The sequence below is a fragment of the Pseudorca crassidens genome, chromosome 14 (genome assembly GCF_039906515.1).
Source record: "Pseudorca crassidens isolate mPseCra1 chromosome 14, mPseCra1.hap1, whole genome shotgun sequence".
Taxonomy (NCBI): Eukaryota; Metazoa; Chordata; class Mammalia; order Artiodactyla; family Delphinidae; genus Pseudorca; species Pseudorca crassidens.
Window position 1 is genome coordinate 38,113,647 of NC_090309.1, and position 23,374 is coordinate 38,137,020.

Genomic DNA, 23,374 nt, shown 5'->3' on the forward strand with positions numbered 1-23,374 from the left:
ATAGTTCACAAAATGGCTTCATGTAACCATAAATCTGTATTCTCAATGGGAGTAAAGGAAGAGTCAGGGTTTTTCTAGTGACTTACATCCCTTAGGCTTAAAGAAAATAAAATGCCCTTCATTCCCAGGTCTAATCATCCTACAATTTGCTATGGGGTAGAACTCAGTTTAAAGCCGATCTACTTCAGCCCCCACAACAGACATACATACCTACAAAACTTTCAAGAAATACAGATGTCAGGAACTCATAAAGTATTCCAGTGATGCACTAGGGCTGGCTCCTGTGGCCTTCCAAGTGCCAATTAAGGGTATCTCTTCCCAATTCTAAGTTCAGGGACATCATGTTGGTAGCTCAAAACTGGCCATGGTAGGAATAATTTACACCACAGAAATCAAGAAACTGGTTGATTTTGGGAGCTGGTTGTTAGTAATTTAACAGCACGTAACTGAGGTAATCCCAGGTTATGGTTCCTGAAGCCAAGTGTCCACTATCAAAGAAAAGACCTATAACTGTTCCTGATTCAGTTCCTGGAACTGAATTTTGAACATTCATATATCCTTCTCCAGATGGATATAAGAGGGCGTAGGGTCCATATCATACATAATTTATTGTCTGTCTTTGAACCTATATAGCAATGTTGTCCAACAGAAATACAATGCAAGCCACATACCCTTAAATTTTCTACTGTATGTTAAAAGTACATCTCAAATTAGATGTTAAATTTTCATCAGAAATACTTTATCTGTATTTAGATTTCATAAAGTTTTCAGTTGAAGAAGTAATTTCATGTACCCAAGTTGGTCCATACATCCTTAAAAGTTTTACAATTACTGAACTGAGTATCAGTTTTTAAATTTAAAATTTTTTAAATAAATGAAATTTAAAAATTTTTTCCTCAGTCTTACTAGCCATGTTTGAAGAGTTCAATAGCCACACTTAATAGTAGTTACCATATTGGACAGCAGCTGTACAGCATCAGCACCTCAGGGGTTTTCCAGAAGCTTGAGCCTTATGCTGTGCTAGCTTGATGAGTGGAATCAAATGGATTATTTCACTTTTCGGTGCCTCAGTTTTCTGAGACAATAATAATCTTAAAGGAATAATCAATCAATAATTATAACTAATAATAGACATTCTAATGATTGATTGCAATAATCATGAAATCACTCACATGATATAGCAGCTGCCACTTGTGGCATGTCAGCTTATTTAAAAACCAACTCATCAAGCAGTAGCTCATTTTGAAGAAGAGCTTAACCTTATTAGATGTTAGTAGCTATAAATGCTAAGCATTTATAGAGTGTTTTTCACTTTTAAAGGGCTTTACCAGTTGTAGTTAATCTTATAACATAATAATGTATCATTCCTGTTAGTGAATTCCTGAGGTCAAAGAAGGCCTTTCTGCATAACAAAAACCTTCAATCTACTTGTCATATACTCTATACTACAATGTATATAAATCAAAGTGTTAGGTTGAACAAGACAAAATATTCACTTAAAGTAACTTTTCTGATCCTGAGTACAATAAATTAATCTCAACAGAGAAAAATGGTGCTTCTATTATAATGTTCATCACTTGTGTATTGTCTGTGAAACAAGAGTCAAGCACAGCTTTCTTGATTATATAAAAAAGATTTTTAAATCCCATTTTTATGGTACTTAACCTCTAAACTGCCATCAGAAGTATAGTAACACCATCCATTTTTATGGGCTTTCCCGTTTTCTACGTGCTTACCTGCATCATTTTATTATCTCAGCAACCCTAAAAGATAAACAGGACAGATGTTATGCCCATTTTTTGCATGAAATTCAGAAAGGCTGAGTGCCTTGTTTACATAATTACATACTCATCAGTGCAACAGCTAGAGCCAGAATTCAGGTCTTATGATTTTAGCCACCATTTATCAAATACATACTATAAACTGGAGAATATGTTGAAGACCATGCATTATCTCATTAAATGGTCACAGTAATCTTAGATGAAGGAAGTATGATGCAGAAAGATTGTTACACATAAGTCCTTTTTTCTCAAAGCATGTGTTTGTAACTTCTCTACTGTGCTGAATCTAGAAATGGACTATTATCAGGGTAGGAGAATAAAGGAACCAATCTTCATCAAAAATAAAAATTACTATATACTAACACATGTTATTTACCCAGCATAGTGCTAAGCTCTGCAATTACTGTCATGTTTCACATTTATAACAACCAACCGTAAGAGTTAAGTATTAGTTTTCCCGTTTATAAGTAAGGACAGAGACTCAAAGTGACAGAAGCAGAATTTAAAACCATTCCTATTTGACTCCTAATCTCATACTCCGAACCACTTTGCCATTCTTTTTTGTTTCAAATCCACTGTAATTTCCCATATTCCTTACTGCCTAATGTTACTTTTTACTTACTTTTGGGTTGTTTTGCTTTTTGTGGGATTTCTTTTTTTGGGTTTTTTTTGGTATTAAAAAAAAGATAGAAGGTTTTCTTTGTCATCTTTGTTTACCATATTATCCTAACAGTGCCAAACACGAGCAGGTACACCATTTTCATAGCATAATGCAGCAAAGTAGCTTTGAGCAGTGTGTCATACAATCTCTATAATAACTTTGAGCAGTGAGCTGGAAGATTATAGTACTACTGTGGAACTGAATTTCTTTACCTTAGCCTTTGAGCTGAACAGTTCATTCACCTATTCAGTGGTAAACTTCAGCAATTTCTCCAAAGTTAAAGGAAATTGACTTGTTCATTCAGTGGGTATGTTGATTTAAAGATGTATTTATAATAACAAAATGAGATAGAGGCATTATTACAGTAAATTTGCTAATAATGTAGCTAAATAATTTACATTAGTGGAGACCATTAAGTGTGGGTGAAGAGTGATTGCTTCAGTCAGAAAAATTATTTTTTCCTACATTACCTGAAATTCTTATGAACTTCTCATTTCATGTTGCCTTAGTAATCAGAAGTAAAAGTGTTTAGATCTTCATAAAACTTTTTCATAACAAATGGCATGTTAACCTAAGCACTGTAAATACTTCGGGGCAAATGTGTTAAAATTCAGTTAGTTATTTTTTCTTTATTTTCTAAATTCCATAATTAGATAGTTACCGTGTTCCTGGTCAGACTGCCTCTAAGAAGGAAGTAAAACAAGTTTGTGCACATACATTCATATGCAGGGTCAAAGGTGAAGACAAAATGTGAAAGAGAAACATGTTGTTTCTAGTAAAACTCTTTCCTTATCTAGAATTAGGTGTACTCATAAATGTATGCACTATAATAATGTGTAGAGATGACTGTTTCATTATTTTTTAATAAAATTTATAGTTTTTATAGGTAATAGTCTAGATATTTGGAATGCATTCATTTAAGCAGAAGAAATAGCTGGCAAATGTTTTATGTCAGGTGGTATGCATGCTAAGTTTATAACCTTTCTTCTCTTTATCCAATGTAAGTTAACTTGATGTGACAGGGTGTGATATATCACAGAGATGACTCAGGTCAGGAATTTCAAGAAATCTTAAAAACAATACCTTTTAAAAGGACTTAAGTAAATAGTACATAAAGATCTGTAGAGTATATAGTCTTTTTTTTTTTTTTTTTACCCTGCTATCTATCAAAGAATTGAGTTCAACTGCTTAAACGTTTAGGAAAGTCTTTTACTCAGAAAAAAGTAAATATTTGCCAATTAGGGTAGGGGAGAAATCTCTAGGTTCCTTTACTATTAGAGTGCCTACCAGCAGATACATCTGTTTATTTAGAATTTATACATCTATTTGTTGACCAAAAAATTCAATGATAAATTGATGTTTCCATCACCTGCTTTTCCTTTTTTTCTGAAGCCTTTGCAATTATATAGCTGTCATTACAAACTCCTGTCCCAAAGCATGGGGTTTCAATGAAGAATATGGTTAGATCACAAGATTTGCTTCTAAAGGGCTGAATTTTGGTTCTATCATAGGAAAATAAGTGTGTACTTCAGTAAGTGGTAAAGTATGACATACATTTGGAGGAATGTACATACTGTAAGTTTTCAGCTCAGTAAACATACCCATGTAACATCCAGATAATGGAAATGAACTTCATCAGCACTCTAAAAAGGCTCCCTTGTCCCAACTTCTCACGCCTCCAAAGGATAAACATTTCTGACTTCTAGTACTACAAGTCAGTTTTATTTGACCTTGTAAGAGAATCATCTGTCCTTCTCTGGAAATAGGTTCACTCATAAATGTATGTACTTTAGTAATGTATGGAGATGACTAGTAGGGTCTTTTGGGCAGGGTTGAGGTCTGACTTATTTCACATAACATTACTTTTGTTAAATGCACCCATATTATTATGTATATAGCAATATGTAACAAAATGTAATCATTTTGTCACTGATGGATATTTCAGTTGTTTCCAGTTTGGGGCTTTTATAAATGTTCTTCTAAATATCCTTTGTGACTATACCTATCCATTTGCGCATACATTCAACTTTAGTAGATACCTCCAAAGATTTATTCAGTAGCTGAAACGATTTACATTTTTGTTATCAGTACATGAGAACTACAGTTTAGCCTCATCTTTGCCAGAAGTTGTTATCCCCTGCCACCATTTTACTCATTCTGGATAGTGGTATTACATTATAGATTTAATTTGTATTTCCCTGATGACTCATGAAATTGAGCATCCAGTTATATGTTTACCGGAAATTTGAGTATGTTTTGAAGTGCCTGTCAAGACTTCTGATCATTATTCCACTGCATTATCATTCTTTTTTCTTATGATTTTTCAGGAGTCTTTTATATAATCCTGACCTATTACTGCAAATATTTTCTACCACTCTTGGGTTCCCTTTTTTGCTTTTTTAATATTGTTATTTGTTGAGCAGAAGTTTTTAGTAGTAATATGCTACCTTTCCCATTTTTTTCCATTATGTTGATTACATTTTGTGCCCTGTTTAAAACAGTTTGTAGAGCTATCTTATGTTATAAAGAGATATCTTCTGTTTTCTTTAAGATCTTTGTCTTAACTTTTAAGTCTTTATTGAATTTGTTACAATATTGTTTCTGTTTTATGTTTTGTTTTTTTGGCTGCAAGGCACGTAGGATCTTAGCTGTCTGACCAGGGATCAAACCCACACCTCCTGCATTGAAAGGTAAGTCTTAACCATTGGACCACCAGGGAAGTCCCTGTCTTACCTTTTATATTTAGATCTATAATCCATATAGAATTGGTTTTTGTATACACTGGGTATTGGTTTTATATACACTGGGCAGGGTTTTAAAAATGTGTGTTTTAACCAAATGGATATCCACAAGAACCAGCAGAACTTATTTAAAAGATCATCCTTTCTCTACTGCACTGCAGTGGCACCTTTGCTGTAAATCAGGTAACTACACTATATTATCATTGTTTCAATAACTATAAATTTGTAAAAGGTCTGGGTTTCTGGTTATGTAAGTCTTCTAGCTTTGTTTTTGTTCAGAATTGCCTTGACTATTCTTAGTCCTTTGCACTTTCATTTCCATTTTATAAACAACTGTCAATTTACACAAAAAATATTGTTAGGACTTTAATTGGGTTTGCATTGAATCTATAAAATCAGCTTATGAAGAACTGACATCTTGAGAACATTGAGTCTTCCACATGCTATATGTCTTTCCACTTATTTAATTCTTTAGTTTTTCCTAATATTTCATAATTTTCAATGCAGAGGTTCTTAAATTTATTTCTAAATATTTAGGATATTTAAGCTATTGTAAATGGCATATTTTGTTTCATTTTTTGTATGCTTTTTTTAAATATAAACATAAAATAAATCTTAGTATATTTGTCTTATATGAACTGATTTAAAAAAAAAAGAGACTGAGCAGATACATAGAGCATGGAGAGGGAAATAAAGGGCGGCTCATGAGGTTACTTGAGAGAGACTATGTTTATGTTCCTTGAAATCAACAAACAAAACTAATAACCAAATTATAGTGGTCCTTGTCTAGTAGTGGCCCATACCTGAACCACCTGTGAATTGGTTTCTGCTATCTATCTGATCTCTGGTTTTTCATTGGTATGATCTTCTCTCTTGGCTTTGCCAGTTATTTTTATTGAATTCTAATTCTTGATTTCAAAAAATTATAGAGTCATCTATAATGTTATATTCCTCTTTCCTTTTCCTCTGCTAGGTAGAAAGAATGACGGATGACAACCTTAATCAAATCAGAGACTGTGCTAAATTGATGCTGGGTTGTAATTTTGATAAAATTCTGTCTACCTCCAGCCTTCCTCTATATCTATAATGTGTGTGTGTGTACATACATATACAAAGATATATATAATAATGTTATATGTAGTCTGTATTATATAATTCATGTGTCACTAAAATGGAAGAGATAAATATTTTAAAATTTTGTACAGATTTCTATTTCTTCTTAGATGGGATACTGGTGTGCTGCACACTGTTCCACCCTACCTGAAAGCAAAATTTACTTTTTTTCTTTATATATTTTTTAATTGAATTATAGCTGATTTACATTGTTGTGTTAATTAGTGCTGTAGAGCAAAGTGATTCAGTTATACCTATATATACATTCTTTTTTTAAATATTCTTTCCCATTATGGTTTATCATACGATATTTTTTTTTACATCTTTATTGGAGTATAATTGCTTTACAATGTTTTGTTAGTTTCTGCCGTATAAGTGAACCAGCTACTTGTATACATATGTCCCCATACCCCCTCCCTCTTAAGCATCCCTCCCACCATCCCTATCCCACCCCTCTAGGTGGTCACAAAGCACCTAGCTGATATCCCTGTGCTATGCAGCTGATTCCCACTAGCTAGCTATTTTACATTTGGTAGTGTATATATGTTAATGCTACTCTCTCTTTGTCCCAGCTTACCCTTCCCCCTCCCTGTGTCCTCAAGTCCATTCTCTATCTCTGTGTCTTTATTCCTATCCTGCCCCTAGGTTCACGAGAACCATTTCTTTTTAGATTCCATATATATGCGTTAGCATACAGTATTTGTTTTCCTCTTTCTGGCTTACTTCACTCTGTATGACAGAATCTAGGTCCATCCACCTCACTATAAATAACTCAGTTTCGTTTCATTTTATGGTAATATTCCATTGTATATATGTGCCACATCTTCTTTATCCATTCATCTGTCGATGTACGTTTAGGTTGCTACCATGTCCTGCCTATTGTAAATAGTGCTGCAATAAATATTGGGGTACATGTGTCCTTCTAAACTATGGTTTTCTCAGGGTATATGCCCAGTAGTGGGATTGATGGGTCATATGGTAGTTCTATTTTTAGTTTTTTAAGGAACCTCCATACTGTTCTCCATAGTGGCTGTATCAATTTACATTCCCACCAACAGTGCAAGAGGGTTCCCTTTTCTTCACAGCCTCTGCAGCATTTATTCTTTGTAAATTTTTTGATGATGGCCATTCTGACTGGTGTGAGGTGATACCTCACTGTAGTTTTGATTTGCATTTCTGTAATGATTAGTGAGGTTGAGCATTCTTTCATGTGTTTGTTGGCAATCTGTATATCTTCTTTGGAGAAATGTCTATTTAGGTCTTCTGCCCATTTTTGGATTGGGTTTTTTTTTTTTTAATATTGAGCTGCATGAGATGCTTGTAAATTTTGGAAATTAATCCTTTGTCAGTTGCTTCATTTGCAAATATTTTCTCCCATTCTGAGGGTTGTCTTTTCATCTTGTTTATGGTTTCCTTTGCTGTGCAAAAGCTTTTAAGTTTCATTAGGTCCCATTTGTTTCTTCCTGTTTTTATTTCCATTACTCTAAGAGGTAGGTAAAAAAGGATCTTGCTGTGATTTATGTCATAGAGTGTTCTGCCTATGTTTTCCTTGAACAGTATTATAGTGTCTGGCCTTACGTTTAGGTCTTTAATCCATTTTGAGTTTATTTTTCTGTATGGTGTTAGGAAGTGTTCTAATTTCATTCTTTTCCATGTAGCTGTCCAGTATTCCCAGCACCATTTATTGAAGAGACTGTCTTTCTTCCCTTGTGTAGTCTTACCTCCTCTGTCGTAGATTAATTGACCGTAGATTTGTGGGTTTATCTCTGAGCTTTCTATCCTGTTCCATTGATCTATATTTCTGTTTCTGTTCCAGTACCATACTGTCTTGATCACTGTAGCTTTGTAGTGTAGTCTGAAGTCAAGGAGCCTTATTCCTTCAGCTCTGTTTCTCTTTCTCAAGATTGCTTTTGCTACTCGGGATCTTTTGTGTTTCCATACAAATTGTAAAATTTTTTGTTCTAGTTCCTTGAAAGATGCCATTGGTAGTTTGATAGGGATTGCACTGAATCTGTATATTGCTTTGGGTAGTATAATCATTTTTCTCCCAATCCAAGGACATGGTATATCTCTCCATCTCTTTGTATAGTCTTTGATTTCTTTCATCAGTGTCTTATAGTTTTCTGCATACAGGTCTTTTGTCTCAAGTAGGTTTATTCCTAGGTATTTCATTCTTTTTGTTGCAATGGTAAATGGGAGTGATTTCTTAATTTCTCTTTTGATTTTTCATTGTTAGTGTATAGGAATGCAAGAGATTTCTGTGCATTAATTTTGTATCCTGCTACTTTACCAAATTCATTGATGAGCTCTAGTAGTTTCTGGTAACATATTTAGGATTCTCTATGTATAGTATCATGTCATCTGCAAACAGTGACAGCTTTACTTTTTCTTTTCTGATTTGGATTCCTTTTATTTCTTTTTCTTCTCTGATTGCCACAGCTAAAACTTCCAAAACTATATTGAATAATAGTGGTGAGAGTGGGAACCCAAAACTATATTGAATAATAGTGGTGACAGTGGGAACCCTTGTCTTGTTCCTGATCTTAGAGGAAATGGTTTCAGTTTTTCACCATTGAGAATAATGTTGGCTGTGGGTTTGTTGTATATGGCCTTTATTATGTTGAGGTAGGTTCCCTCTTTGCCCACTTTCTGGAGAGTTTTTATCATAAATCGGTGTTGAATTTTGTGAAAAGCTTTTTCTGCATCTACTGAGATTATCATATAGCTTTTATTCTTCAATTTGTTAATATGGTGTATCACACTGATCTGGTTATACTGAAGAATCCCTGCATTCCTGGGATAAACCCCACTTGATCATGGTGTATGATCCTTTTAATGTGTTGTTCGATTCTGTTTGCTAGTATTCTGTTGAGGATTTTTTCATCTATGTTCATCAGTGATACTGGCCTGTAGTTTCCTTTTTTTTGTGACATCTGGCTTTGGTATCAGGGTGATGGTGGCCTTGCAGAATTAATTTGGGAGTATTCCTCCCTCTGCCATATTTTGGAAGAGTTTGAGAAGGATAGGTGTTAGCTCTTCTCTAAATGTTTGATAGAATCCCCATGTGAAGTCATCTGGTCCTGGACTTCTGTTTGTTGGAAGACTTTTAATCACAGTTTCAGTTTCAGTGTTTGTGATTGATCTGTTCATATTTTCTATTTCTTCCTGGTTCAGTCTTGGAAGGTTGTACTTTTCTAAGAATTTGTGCATTTCTTTCAGCTTGTCCATTTTATTGGCAGAGTTGCTTGTAGTAGTCTCTCATGATCCTTTGTATTTCTGTGGTGTTAGTAGTAACTTCTCCTTTTTCATTTCGAATTTTATTGATTTGAGCCCTCTTCCTTTTTTTCTTGATGCATCTGGCCAGAGGTTTATCAATTTTGTGTATCTTTTCAAAGAACCGGCTTTTAGTGTCATTGATCTTCACTATTGTTTTATTCTTCTCTCTCATTTATTTCTGCTCTGATCATTATGATTTAGTTTCTTCTACTAACTTTGGGTTTTGTTTGTTCTTACTCCAGTTGTTTTAGGTGTAAGGTTAGGTGGTTTATTTGAGATTTTTCTTGTTTTCTTAAGTAAGATTATACTGCTATAAACTTCCATCTTAAAACTGCTTTTGCTGCATCCTGCAGATTTTGAATTGTTGTATTTTCATTGTCATTTGTCACTAGGTATTTTTAAATTTCCTCTTTGATTTCTTCAATTATCCACTGGTTGTTTAGTAACATACTGTTTAGCCTCCCCGAGTTTGTGTTTTTTAGAGTTTTTTTTTCCTGTAATTGATTTCTAACCTCATAGAGTTGTGGCCAGAAAAGAAGGTTGCTATGATTTCAGTTTTCTTAAACTTACCAAGGCTTGATTTGTGGCCCAAAATATGATCTATCCTGGAGAATGTTCCATGTGCACTTGAGAAGAATGTATTCTGCTGCTTTTGGATAGAATGTTCTATAAGTATCAGTTAAGTCCATCTGGTCTAACGTGTCATTTAAAAAAATTTTTTTTTTTATATTGGGGCACATCTGATTAACAATGTGTTAGTTTCAGGTGTACAGCAAAGTGATTCAGTTATACATATAAATGTATCTATTATTTTTCAAATTCTTTTCCCATTTAGATTATTAAAGAATATTGAGCAGAGTTCCCTTTAGGTAGCTCTACAGTAGGTCCTGGTTGGTTATCTACTTCATACATAGTAGTGTGTACACGTCAATCCCAGACTCCCAATCTATCCCTCCCAGTAACCGTAAGTTTGTTCTCTAAGTCTGTGAGTCTGTTTCTCTTTTGTTGGTAAGTTCATTTGTATCTTTTTTTAAGATTCCGCATATAAGCGATATCATATGATATTTGCCTTTCTCTTTCTGACTTACTTCACTCAGTATGATCATGTCTAGGTCCATCCATGTTGCTGCAAATGGCATTATTTTGTTCTTTTTTATGGGTGCATAATATTCCATTTTATATATATACCACATCTTCTTTTTCCATTCATCTATCAATGGACATTTAGGTTGCTTCCATGTCCTGGCTCTAAATATTGCTACAATAAACATTGGGGTGCCTGTATCTTTTAGAATTATTGTTTTCTCTGGATATATGCCCAGGAGTAGGATTGCAGGGTCATATGGCAGCTCTATTTTTACTTTTTAAGGACCCTCCATACTGTTCTCCATTGTGGCTGTACCAGTTTACATTCCCACCAAGAGCGCAGCAGGGTTTGCTTTTGTCCACACCCTCTCCAGCATTTATTGTTTGTTGATTTTTTGATTATGTCCATTCTGACTTGTGTGAGGTAGTAATCTCATTGTAGCTTTTATTTTTCTGGCCATGCCACACGAATTGCAGGATCTTAGTTCCTTAACCAGGGTTGAACCTGGGCCCTCAGCACTAAAAACATGGAGTCCTAGTCACTGGACCACTAGGGAATTCCCTTATTGTAATTTTGATGTGCAATTCTCTAATAATTAGCAATGTTGTGTATCTTTTCATGTGCCTCTTGGCCATCTTTCTTCCTTGGATAAATGTTTTTTTTAGGTCATTGGCCCATTTTTGATTGGGTTCTTTGTTTTTTTTATATTGAGCCACATGAGCTATTTGTAAATTTTGGAGACTAATGCCTTTTTGGTCACATCATTTGCAAATATTTTCTCCCATTCTGTGGGTTGTCTTTCCATTTTGTTGATGGATTCCTTTGCTGTGCAAAAGCTTTTAAGCTTAATTAGATCCCATTTGTTTATTTTTGTTTTTATTTTCATTGCTCTAGGAGGTGGATTCAAAAACATGTTGCTGCAATTTATGTCAAAGAGTGTTCTGCCTACGTTTTCCTCTAAGAGTTTTAGAGTGTCCGGCCTTACATTTAGGTCTTTGACCATTTTGAGTTTATTTTTGTGTATGGTTACAGAGAATGTTCTAATTTCATTCTTTTACGTGTAGCTGTCCAATTTTCCTAGCACCATTTATTGAAGAGCCTGTCTTTCCTCCTTTGTGTAGTCTTGCCTCCTTTGTCATAAATTAATTGACCATAGGTTCATGGGTTTATCTCTGGGCTTTCTATCCTGTTCAGTCAATCTATATTTTTGGTTTAGTGCCAGTACCATACTGTTTTGATGCCTGTAGCTTTGTAGTATAGTCTGATGTCAAGGAGCCTGATTCCTGCAGCTCTTTCTTTCTCAAGATTGCTTTGGCTGTTTGGTCTTTTGTGGATCCATACAAATTTTAAGATTTTTTTCTAGTCCTGTGAAAAATGCCATTCGTAATTGATAGGGATTGCATTGTATCTGTAGATTGTCTTTGGTAGTATAGTCATATTGACAATATTGAGTCTTCCAATCGAAGAACATGGTATATCTCTCCATCTGTTTGTATCAACTTTGAATTTTTTTATCAGCATCTTATAGTTTTCAGAGTACAAGTCTTTTGTCTCTTTAGGTAGGTTTATTCCTAGGTATTTTATTCTTTTTATGTGATGGTAAATGGGATTGTTTCTTTAATTTCTATTTCTGATCTTTAGTCGTTCGTGTCTAGAAATGCAACAGATTTCTGTGTATTAAGTTTGTATCCTGCAACTTTACCAGATTCATTGATGAGCGCTAGTAGTTTTCTCATATCATCTTGAGGATTTTCTTTATATAGTATCATGTCATCTGCAAAGAGCGACAGTTTTACTTCTTCTTTTCCAATTTGGATCCTTTTATTTCTTTTTCTTCTCTGATTGCTGTGGCTAGGGCTTTCTAAACTCTGTTGAGTAAGTGGCAAGGGTGGACATCCTTGTCTTGTTCCTGATCTTAGAGGAAATCCTTTCACTTTTTCACTGTTGAGAATGATGTTACTGGGCTGTGGGCTGTGGTATATGGCCTTTATTGTGTTGAGGTTGGTTCCCTCTATACCCACTTTCTGTAGAGTTTTATCATACATGCATATTGAGTCTTGTCAAAAGTTTTTTCTGCATCTATTGTGATGATCATATAGTTTTTATTCCTCAGTTTGTTAATGTGGTGTATCACACTGATTGATTTGCGGATACTGAAAACTCCTTGCATCCCTGGGATAAATCCCACTTTACCATGGGGTATTAAATATCAAGTCCATCTGGTCTAATGTGTCATTTAAGACCTGTGTTTCCTTATTGATTTTCTGTCTGGATGATCCGTCCACTGAAGAAAGTGGGGTGTTAAAGTTCCCCCACTGTTATTGTGTTACTGTTGATTTCTCCTTTCACGGCTGTTAGCATTTTGCCTTATATACTTAGGTGCTCCTATGTTTGCTGCATATTATTTACAATTGTTATATTTTCTTCTTGGATTGATCTTTTGATCATTATGTAGTGTCCTTTGTCTCTTGTAACAGTCTTTAAAGTCTAGTTTGTCTGATAAGAGTACTGCTACTCCTGATTTCTTCTGATTTCCATTTGCATGAAATAGCTGCTTCCATTCCCTTTACCTTCTGTCTGTATGTGTCTCTAGATCTGAAGTGGGTCTCTTTTAGACAGCATATATACAGGTCTTGTTTTTGTATCCATTCAGCCAGTCTGTATCTTTTGGTTGGAGCATTTAATCCATTTACATTTAAGGTATTTATCCATATGTATGCTCTTATTACCATTTTGTTAATTGTTTTGGATTTGTTTTTATAGGTCTTTTATCTTCCCTTCCTCTTTCATTCACTTCACTTGTGACTTGAAGATTATTTTTAGTGTTATGTTTGGATTACTTTTTCTTTTTTGTGTCTGTATCTGTTGTAGATGTTTGGTGTGCTGTTCTCCTGAAGTTTTGATATAGCAGTCTGTATATATACAAGATTGTTTTAAGTTGCTGGTCTCTTAATTTCAAATGCATTTCCAATATCCTGCATTTATATTCTCCTCTTCCCACGACTCCTGGGTTTGATGTCATATTTTTGTGTGTATGATTTCCTGCCTTTATGTTTGCCTTTACCTGTGCGTTTTTCCATTCATAATTTTCTTTTTTCTAATTGTGATCTTTTCTTTTCCACCTAGAGAATTTCCTTTAGCATCTGTTGTAAAGCTGGTTTGGTGGTGCTGAATTCTTTAGCTTTTGCTTGTCTGTAAAGCTTTTGATTTCTCCATCAGGTCTGAACAACGGCCTTGCTAGGTATTCTTGGTTGTAGGTGTTCTCCTTTCATCAGTTTAAATTATATCCTGCCACTGTCTTCTGGCCTGCAGAGTTTCTGCTAAAAAATATCAGCTGATATCTTTATGGGGATTCCCTTGTATGTCATTTGTTGCTTTTGTCTTGTTGCTTTTAATATTTTCTCTTCGTCTTTTTAACTTTTCTCGGTTTGATTAATATGTGTCTTGGCATGTTCCTCCTTGGGTTTACCTTGTATGAGACCTGTGTGCTTCCTTTCTCATGTTAGGGAAATTTTCGACTATAATCTCTTCAAATATTTTCTCAGGCCCTTTCTCACTCTCTTCTCCTTCTGCCACCCCATAATGAAAATATTGGTGGTTTAATGTTGTCCCAGAGGTCATTGAGGCTGTCCTCATTTCTTTTCATTCTTTTTTCTTTAGTCTGTTCTGTGGTACTGATTTCCCCCACTCTGTCTTCCAGCTCACTTATTCATTTTTCTTTCTCCCTCATTTATTCGGCTATTGATTCCATATATGACAAGCCCACAGCTTATATAATACTCCACAGTGGAAAGCTGAAAGCTTTTCCTCTAAAATGAGGCAGAAGACAAGGATGCCCACCCTTGCCACTTTGAATCAAAATAGTATTAGCACTTCTAACGAGAGCAATTAAGGAAGAAAAAGAAAGACATTCAAATTGAAAAGGAAGAAGGGAAAACTGTCCCTACTTACAGATGACATATTATATAGGAAACCCTAAGGACTCCCCGCCAACAAAACCATTAGAATTAATAAATTCAGTAGACTTTCAGGATACAAAATCAGTTTTCAAAAATCTGTTGCATTTTTATAAACTAATATTGATCTATCAATCAGAAAGAAAAATTAAATTAAGAAAAATATCCTATTTTCAACTGCATCAAAGCAAATAAAATACCTAGGAATAAATTTAACCAAAGAGGTAAATAACCTGAACACTGAAAACTATACAAGATTGAAAAGAAATTGAAGACACACAGTAAGTAAAAGATAAATCATGTTCATGGATTGGAAGAATTAATATTGTTAAAATTTCCATACTACCAAAAGCAATCTACATGTTCAATGCAATCCCTATCAAAATTCCAGTGGCATTTTTCACAGAAATCAAACAATCCTAAAATTTGTATGGAAATACAAAAGACCCCCTAATATAGAAGCAGTCTTGGGGAAGAAGAGCAAAGCTGGAACACCACACTTCCTTGTTACTGTGGTAATCAAAACAGAGTGGTACAGGCATTAAAACAAACACAGAGACCAATGAAACAGAATAGAGAGCCCAGAAATTAATCCATGCAAATATGGTCAACTAATTTACAACAACGGAGCCAAGAATACTCAACGAGGAAAGGACAGTCTCTTTAATATGTGGTATTAGGACTGTACAACTGTACAGCCACATGCAAAAGAATTACAGAACCACTATCTTATAGCATACAAAAAAATTAGCTCAAAATGGGTTAAATACTTGAATAAAGCCATAAAGCTCCTAGAAGAAAACATAGGTAAGCTCCTTGACATCATTTTTGGCAATGGTATTTTGGATTTGACACGAAAAGCAAACACAAATAAGTGGGACTACATCAAACGAACTGTAACCACCAACAAAATAAAAATGCAGCCTACAGAATGAGAGAAAATATTTGCAAATCATATTTCTGATAAGGGGTGAATATCCAAAATATATAAAGAACTCATACAACTAAATAGAAAAAAATTAAACAATCCAATTAAAGATGAGCACAGGATCTGAATAGACATTTTTCCAAAGAATACATACGAATGGCCAAAAGGTGCATGGAAAGATGCTCAACATCACTAATAATCAGGGAAAAATGCAAATGAAAACAACGAGACAGCACTTCACACCTGTGAGAATGACTATTCTCAAAAAGACCAGAAATAACATGTGTTGGTGAGGATATCAGGAAAGGGACCTTATGAACCTTTGGTGTGAGTATAAATTGGTGCAGCCACTATGGAAAACAAACAGTATGGAGATTCCTCAAAAAATAAAAAATGGAACTATCATATGATCAAGTAATTCCACTTCCAGGTCATTTATCTGAAGGAAACAAAGACACTCAAAACGGTATCTGCGTGCTCATGTTCACTGTAGCATTATTTACAATAGCCAAGACGTAGTATGTATACATGTGTGCACACAGACATGTAATACTATTAAGCCATAAAAACGATGGAAATCTTGCCATTCGTGACAATGAATTTTGAGAGCATTATGCTAAGTGAAATAAATCAGAGACATACAAATACTGTATGATCTCACATATGTGTGGAGACTAAGAAAAACCTATAGATACAGAGAACAGATTGGTAGTTACCAGAGGCAGGGCTAGATGAAATGAGTGTTGTTGAAAGGTACAAAGCTCCAGTTGTAAGATAAATAAGTCCTGGAGATGTAATGTACATCATGGTGACTACACTTAACAGTACTGTATTGTATATTGAGAAGTTGACACGAGTAAATATGAAAGTTCTCATCACAAGAAAAATAATTTTAACTGTGTATGGTAGTGGATGTTAACTAAACTTTTAATTTTTATATATTTGTGATACATATCATAATAAAATCATGTGTACACCTAAACTAGTACAATGTCATGTCAATTATGTATCATTTTAAAAAGAGAGAACAAAGAGAAAACAAAATATGAAATTACATACGTAAGCAAGCCCTAACATGGCAATAATTAAATGTCAGTGGTCTAAATACATCAATTTAGAAACAGAGGTTTGGCTGGGGGATAAATTGGGAGACTGGGATTGAGAAATACGCACTACTATATATAAAATAGATAACTAATAAGAACCTACTATGTAGCACAGGGAACTCTTCTCAGTACTCTGTAATGACCTGTATGGGAAAAGAATCTAAAAAACAGTGGATATATGTATATGCATAACTGATATACTCTGCTGTACAGCAGAAATTGACACAACATTGTAAATCAACTATACACTAATAAATAAAAAATTTTTAATAGCTGAGATTTGCAGAATATTAAAAAGAAATGACCCAGTATATATACTGTTTACTGGAAACTCATTTCAGATATAATGGTACAGGTAGGCTGTGTGTAAAAGGATAGAAAAAATATATACTATCTAAACATTAATCAGAAGAAATCAGGACTGGTTCTACTAATGTCAGATAAAGTAGACTTCAAAGAAAACAAAATTACCATGGACACAGAGGGATATTATATAATCATAAAAGAGCAACCCAAAAAAATAAAAAATAAAAAAAATAAAAGAGCAACCCAAAAAGACGACATACTAAGCCTAACTGTGTATGCACTAAACAAAAGAGCTACCAAATATATGAAGCTAAATAAATAAAGACAGAACTGAAAGAATTAGACAAGCCCATGGTTGTTAGAGACATCAACACCTCTCTCTCAACAACAGCAGAACAACTAGACAGAAATTCTGCAAGGACAGAAAACTCAACATCACCATCAACTACCCAACAACTTCAGAATGTATTTACTTCTCCATTGCTTGTGAAATATACACCAAGAGAGACCATATCCTGAGCAAAAAACAAATCTCAACAAATTTAAAAGAACTGAAACCACAGAGTGTGTGTTCTCTGGATTTTATGAAGTCAAAGTGGATACCAATAATATAGAAAAATAATCTAAATATAACAGGAAAATCTCCAAAGACTTGGAAGCTAAAAAGTACCCTTCTAAATAATCCATGAGTCAAAAAAGACGAAGGCTCAAAGGAAATTTAAAAATAAATTGAACTGAATAAAAATGAAATATTGAAACTTTGTGGGACACAAATGCCAAAAGGCATATGCTTCTATTAGATTAAAAGTTTAAATCATTACTCTAAGTTGTCACCTCAAGAAACTAGAAAAGGAAGAGAGAAAAAAAAAAAAACCAACGTAAGCTGAAAGAAAGATGTAATAAGAAGAGCATAACTCAATACAATTGAAAACAGAAAAACAAGAGAAACACAAGGCTGGTTCTTTGAAGAGATCAATAAAAAAAAACTTCTAGCAAGGCTGACCAAAAAAAGAGAGAGGGAGAGAGAAAAAGACTTTCTGTACTATCACTATTGGGAAGAAAATGGTCTCTTCCTACTCTGCAGACATCAAAAGGATAATAAAGGAATACCACAAATAATTCTCTATATCTAACTACGAACTACCAGTATGAAATGGATAATCTGAATGGTCTTATGATATTAAAGAAATCAAATTCATAATTTGAAAACTTCAGGAAAAAAAAACTCCAGGCCTAGATGGTTATGCTGGAGGAGTCTACCAAACTTAAAAGAAGAATGAACACCAATTCTACACAATCTCTAAGAAAAAAGTAGAGAAAAGAACACTTTCCAACTCACTTTATGAAGCCAGAATTACCCTGATACCAAAGCCAGGCAAACAGAATACAAAAAAGAAAAGAACAGGGATTTCCCTGGCAGTCCAGTGGTTAAGACTGTGCTTCCACTGCAGGGGGTGTGGATTTGATCCCTAGTTGGGGAACTAAGATCCCATATGCTGTGCTGAGTGGCCAAAAAAAAACAAAACAAAATAAATCAATACTCTTCATGGAGACAAACAAAAAAATTCTTAACAAAATATTAACTAACAAAATTCAGCAATATATAAAAATATATTATCAAGTGGGGTACCCCAGGCATGAATGACTGGTTCAGTATTTGAATATAATCTACTCTATGAACAGACTAAAGAAGCCAAATCACATGATCATATCAATCACTGCAGAGAAAGCACCTGAGAAAATTCAACACCCAAATCATGATTAAAAAAAAAAAAATCTCTCAGAAAAAGAGAGGAACTTCTCCAACTTGATAAGGAGCATCTATGTAAGACCTACAGTAAGCATCATAATTAATGATAAAGACTGAATGTTTTTTCCCTAAGTTGGGAACATGGCAAAGATATCCACTCATACCGTTGTGATTCAGCAAAGTTCTTGAAGTTCTAGCCAGTGCAGTAAGGCAAGAAGTGGAAATAAAAAGCATACAGACTGAAAAGGAAGAAATAAAACTGTCTCTATCTGCTGATGACATGATGGTCTATATAGAAAATGTCAAGGAATCTAAAAACAGTAAAACCTTTTAGAACTATAGAAATGAGTTCAGCAAGGTTGCAGCAAGCTGAAAAATAAATCAGCTGTTTTTCCATAGACTGACAATGAACACATAGACACCAAGATTTAAAATACAGTACTATATACAACTGCTCAGAACGATAAAATACTTAGGTGTATATCTGACAAACAAATGCAAGACTTTTCTGCTGAAAACTACAAAACACTGATGAAAAAAATCAAAAATTTACATCAATGTAGAAACATACCATCTTCACGAATTGGAAAACTCAGCCAAAAAAAGATGTCAGTTCTCCCCAAATTGTTATATAGATTTAAACCAATTTCTATCAAAATCTCAGGAAGATTAATAGTAGATACAGACAAGATCATTCAAAAATTTGTATGGAGCAGTGGAATCAAGATGGTGGAGTAGGAGTATGTGGTGCTCACTTACCCCCACACACACCTTAAAACATTGAAAATACATCTACATGTGGAAAAATACTCATGGAATACTAACTAGAAACTTGCAGAACTCCTATACAACCAAAGCAGCATGAAAGATGTCCATGTAACTGGTAGGATGGGGATAAAAAAATCACTGGGTTGGGATCTGTGCCCCTGGGAGGGATCTAAGGAAGAGGTCTGCACGGGTAGACCCACACCCTGGGGAGTGAGCAGGTCGAGCCATAATCTGGGCATCCCAGTCCTGGGGTCCTGCGCAGAGAAGACAAAGCCCCTTGCCTGCTGGGAAAAACCACTGGGCCAGACAGAAGGGATAGAAAAGCCTAGCCTTTACTTGCAAGAAGTGAGCACATGCTCACTTGCCAACAATCAGGGTGGAGAAAGCCATGCACTGGCAGCTGCAGCCTCACCGCACTTCCCGATCCAAAGGGGCATACACCCTAGCCCCACTCACTCCACACCACAGCCTGCTGTAAGATTTGGGCCAATGAAGCCTTGGGAAAAGATTCACTCTAGATATGGAGAGACAGGGGTCCTGGGGTATGACCTCGGTGGGGCAGGGCAGCAGTGGACGTTGTCAGTGTGCTCACAGGATAGCGACCCAAGAGCACACCGCGGCAAAGTGCTGAATCTCTGGCAGATAGGCCCTGGGAGAGAACTCAATCTAGCTATGCAAAGATAGCCTGGAGGGTCTAGGGTGTGGTCCAAGTGGGGTGGTGGCAGCTAATGTCAACACACTTAAGACTACCCAGTGGTTTGTCTCCCAGCAAGAGTGCCCCCTTCCTCCGACTCCACAACACAGCTTAGTGCTAGATTTGGGGCAGACAGGTCCTGGGAAAAGACTGACACAGAGGCAGCCCAGATCTCAGGCAGTAAACAGCACAGCCACTTTTATTCCTGCAGCCACATTGCTCCAAATCCCAGCCCCAACCTACTCCACATCACAGCCTTGCTCTATATCTGGGACAAAACAACAGAGAACGGGACACAACATTGGGCTGCTTCTGAGTGGAACCCCAGACACCTACACAGGCGGCACTTAGGTCCTCTGTGACCACACAGGCCTCAGTTCCTTCAGCATTCACCTCCTTTGGAGCAGGGCATGCACTGAAGGGCAACGGAGCCTGATCAAACCCTACCCTCAGGGCTCCTACTCCAACAAATGGGGAGAAGACCCCCACCCCTGACAGGGCAGCAATAGCCACAGAGCAGAGACGAAGCCTTGCCTCACACCCTGCATAACCATAACTCCTGTGAAGGGGATAACTGTCAGCATACCCTGAGGAAAGATGTGGCTGGCATCCATACCATAAGTAGCACTCACACCAAAAACACTGGACACACACAGTCTACACAGAGATTCTCCCGGATAAAAACACCCTTCAAAATCACAATAGGTAACTGTTTCTCCTAAATCATGGAGACAGAGAAAGTTAATTAAATGAAAAGGCAAAGGAACTACTCCCTATTAAAAACACAAAAGTAATCCCCTGAAAGAAGAATGAAACAGAGCTCACCAGTCCAGACCCTTAGTTCAAAAAGGTGGTAATAAAAATGTTAAAAGAATTAAGAAAGTTTATTGATAGAAACACAGATCACTATAGCAAGGAACTAGAAACTATAAATGTGACCAATCAAAAATACACAATTCAATTGCCATGATAAAAACCAATACAGAAACAATGAAGAGCCAACTAAGTGAAACAGAACAATTAGGTGATATGGAAGATAGAATAATGCAACCGATCAGAACAGAAGACAGAAAAACAAAAGAAAAAAAATTGAAAACAACATACAAGATGTATGAGATTATATAGAATGTTCCAAGTTACCCATAGGGGCTCCAGAAGAAGAGAGAGAGAAGAGGATTGAAAATGTATTTGAAGAAATTATGGCTGAAAACTTCCCAAACCTAAAGAAGGAAACAGGTATCAAGGTACAGGAAGCATGGAGGGACCCAAACAAGATTAACCCAAACAGACCCACAGCAAGACATATAATTAAAATGGCAAAAGTTAAAGACAGGATTCTAAAGGCAGCAAGAGAAAAACAGTTATAAGGGAACCCTCATAAGTCTATCAGCAGATTTCTCTGCAGAAACATTACAGGTTAAAAGGGAGTAGTATGATATATTCAAAGTCCTGAAAGGGAAAAACCTGCAAAGTAAGATGCTCTCTACCCAGCAAGATTATCATTTAGAATAAAAGGAGAGATAAGAATTTCTCAGACAAGCAAAAACTAAAGGAATATAGCAACACTAAACCTATCCTAAAAGAAATATTGAAAGATGTTCTCTAAATAGAAAAGAAGCAAGAGTCTATATCACTTAAGTAAGCCAGTATGTAGATTAAAAAACAATCCGAAAAATTGTAAAAGTGATTATAACTACAATAAAGTAAAAGGATAAGCACAAAGATGTAAAATAGGACATCAAAATCACAAAATGTGGGGGAGGGGAGTATAAAAATGTAGCCCTTTTAAAAATGTGTTTGAACTTGAATGACTTGTCAGTTTAAAGAAAGTAGATAGTGTTGTGGGTCAGTATACTTGAACTCCATGGTAACCACAAATGAAAAACAAAGGCCATGGGACTTCCCTGGTGGCGCAGTGATTAAGAATCTGCCTGCCAATGCAGGGGACACGGGTTCGAGCCCTGGTCCGGGAAGATCCACATGCCGCAGAGCAACTAAGCCCATGCGCCACAACTACTGAGCCTATGCTCTAGAGCCCACGAGCCACAACTACTGAGCCTGTGAGCCACAACTACTGAGCCTGTGTGCCACAACTACTGAAGCCCGCACGCCTAGAGCCCGTGCTCCACAAGATAAGCCACCACAGTGAGAAGCCCATGCATCGCAATGAAGAGTAACCCCTGCTCGCCGCAACTAGAGAAAGCTCTCGCACAGCAACAAAGACCCAGTGCAGCCACAAATAAATCAAAGGAAATACACACCAAAAAAAAGGCCATAGAGAAAGATAAAAAAGGATACTATAGAATGATAAAAGAACCAATACAAAGTGAAGATACTACACTCATTAACATAGACGCACCCAGTATAGGAGCACGTAAATACATAAAGCTAATAGTAACATACATAAAGGGAGAAAGGGAGAAATTGACAAGGCTCCAGTATTAGTAGGAGACTTTAACATCCCACTGACATCAATGGACTGATCATCCAGGCAGATAATCAGTAAGGCAGAAAGTCAGAGGTCCTAAATGAAACAATAGAGCAGTTGGACTTTATATCTACAGGACGCTACATCCAAATACACATTCTTGAATTGCAAGAATTAATATTGTTTAAAAGTCCATACTATTCAAAGCAATCTACAGATTTAATCAATCCCTGTCAAAATACCTATGACATTATTCACAGAACTAGAACAAGTAATCCTAAAATTTATATGAAAGCACCCAAGACCCAGAATTGCCAAAGCAATCCTGCGGGGAAAAAAGCTGGAGGCATAACCCTCTTAGACTTTAGACTATACTACAAAGCTACAGTAATCAGAACAGTGTGGTACTGGGACAAAAACGGATATTTGGATCAATGGAACAGAATAGAAAGCCCCAAAATAAAACCACACACCTATGGTCAAATAATCTACAACAAAGGAGGCAAGAATATACAAGGGAGAAAAAACATTCTCTTCAACAAGTGTTAGGAAAGCTGGACAGCTACATATAAGTCAATGAAATTAGAACATTCCCTCACACCATATACAAAAATAAACTCAAAATGGCTAAATATAAAACCTAAATGTAAGACATGACACCATAAAACTCCTCGATGAGAACAAAGGCAAAATATTCTTTGACATAAATCATACAATTTTTTTAGATCAGTCTCCCAAGAAAAAGAAATAAAAGCAAAAATAAACAAATGGGATCTAAT

The 23,374-nt window shown here is 35.7% G+C and overlaps 1 long non-coding RNA gene across 1 annotated transcript; it reads left to right on the forward strand.

The window, feature by feature from the left end:
* Window positions 1-1,528: 1,528 nt before the first annotated feature.
* On the forward strand, window positions 1,529-17,861 carry LOC137206194 (uncharacterized). Its single transcript, XR_010934522.1, has 2 exons — window positions 1,529-5,132; window positions 6,157-17,861. It is a non-coding gene; the product is annotated as an uncharacterized lncRNA (long non-coding RNA).
* The last annotated feature ends 5,513 nt before the right edge of the window (window positions 17,862-23,374 follow it).